Raw genomic sequence first — 1,998 nt, 5'->3', positions numbered from 1 at the left:
CCCCCCCCCCCCCCCCCCCCCCCCCAAAAAAAAAAAACAACAACAAAAAAACCCAACCAAACAAAACCCCTACCTATAACTTACTGGCACTTTTTTATTTGAACTTTTTAATCTGAAAACTTCCTAAAGTATACTAAAAGCTAGGCAGCTGCTTCTCCTATCCCTAAAGGACAACCAACTTTGAGTGAAATGTGGCAGCTGAAGAGTACAGAGCCAGACTGCACTTTAGCTAGACAGGAAAAAGAATACCCCATACAGTCGTAAACCAGGGTAGAATTTAAAGTAAGTGGAATGTAATAGTATCACCTGATAGTTTTAAAAGAACTAGAAATCTGTTACAGGCATGAAAAGGCTAGTTCTGAATGTAGGGGGAGACATTATTAATAAACTTTAAATGGTTTGCCAACCTCCCTTGATGGGATGTTTTTGAACTACAATTTCTGGTTTGTCAAAATTTGATACTTCTTGTAGAAATCCTTTGGTTTCATTGAAAAACGTTGTTTACAAAAAGAAACAAAGTCAGAATGGATATTTGGGACATAAGATGGTCCAGCATAACCACAGTCTCCATAATTTAGTCTATTCAAGACATGTGGATGCCCAGAATTAAGATTTTATTTGATTGCCTGCCTGCCTTTTTTTTTTTTTAAGCAAAATCTGGAGCATTGGTTATGCTTTTTTGGTTCTTTTGTTTTGTGGCAAACTTTGAAAGCTCTGATGTTCATTCTGATGGAGAATTAAACATTTTGAAACCTCACCTTTTTTTTGCAAAGTGGAATTCTTATTTTCTAGCCAGCCCTTTATTTAAAAAATAATAATAAAAAAGAGTTGATAAAATTTGAAAGCTTCCTCAATTCTTCCTCTATTATAATTCTTAATTTTAACAATCAACTGCTTTTTGTTTTGTTTTGTTTTTTGTTTGGTTTTTTTGTCTGTCTTTTTTTCTCCCTCTTTTGGGAGGGTGTGGGGAGAAGAGGTCTCTTCAAGCTTGGAAGTCCAAAGGGCTTCAATACTGTAAGAGAAGCTGTTTCTTTTTTTCAGTCACCTGGAAGTATTGGGAGTCTCATGAAAGGATCTGTTCTCCAGAGATTTCCAGTCCTTTAGATAAGCACTTGAAAGTTCAAATGTTTATGCTGTCTGCACCTCCAGGCTTTTGAAGTTCACCTGTGATAAACTGAAAGCTGCTCTGACTTCACCATAAGTCCCACTTTTTTTTTTCTAGTGCCTAGTGAATTTTTGGAGTTGTCAAATCCTATTCTGTGCTGTTATGCACTCTCTTTCCCCTAATGTCACTTGAATCTACTTCCCCTTCTCCAAGTTTATATGTAATAAACATGTGAGTAATTTATTTTACAGAATCTCTCCTCTTCTGCTCACCTAACTTGATATCATCTGATTTGATGGGAGTAACAATAGACTGATAGTCTTGGGAATTTTTTATGGGACACTCAGAAGGGGGGAAAATGGAACAGTCCTGAAAAGACTCCTGTGAAAATTTGAAAATTGGTTTTTAGAAGCATATAACTGATTAAAACTATTAGTTGCTTTATATTTCTGACTTTCCTTTAAAAACAATAAAAACAAACAAAAAACCATAAACAAAAAAAAAAACTTTGGCTTTGAGTCAGTTTGAAACAACTTTTTACACAAAAAAGACTGTTTTGTTGGTTTTGCTTTGTTGGTTTGATTGTTTGTTTTTTTGGGGGGGTTTTAATTTATTTTTTTGTATGATTGGATTAGGGGAAAGAATTACCAGTGATGGTTCAACAAATCAGTATATCTTGGGATTTCATTATTTAAAAATGAAAACCAGTTACCATTGTACCTGTTGCATTCTTTACCTTTTAAAGAGATGACTATTTTGCTGAGGAAATGGAAAGGAAATTTGTAGGAATATTGATTTAGTCAAGATCAAAAGAATCATCATGTCTAACTGCCTGATAAAGTGGAATATGATAAACAGGGAAAAGATACTAATACAATTTTAGTATGTTGAAT

This window comes from Gavialis gangeticus, unplaced genomic scaffold, assembly GCF_001723915.1.
Source record: "Gavialis gangeticus isolate Ggan-Ray unplaced genomic scaffold, GavGan_comp1, whole genome shotgun sequence".
In the NCBI taxonomy this organism is placed as follows: Eukaryota; Metazoa; Chordata; order Crocodylia; family Gavialidae; genus Gavialis; species Gavialis gangeticus.
Note: the sequence above shows the minus strand (reverse complement) of the source record.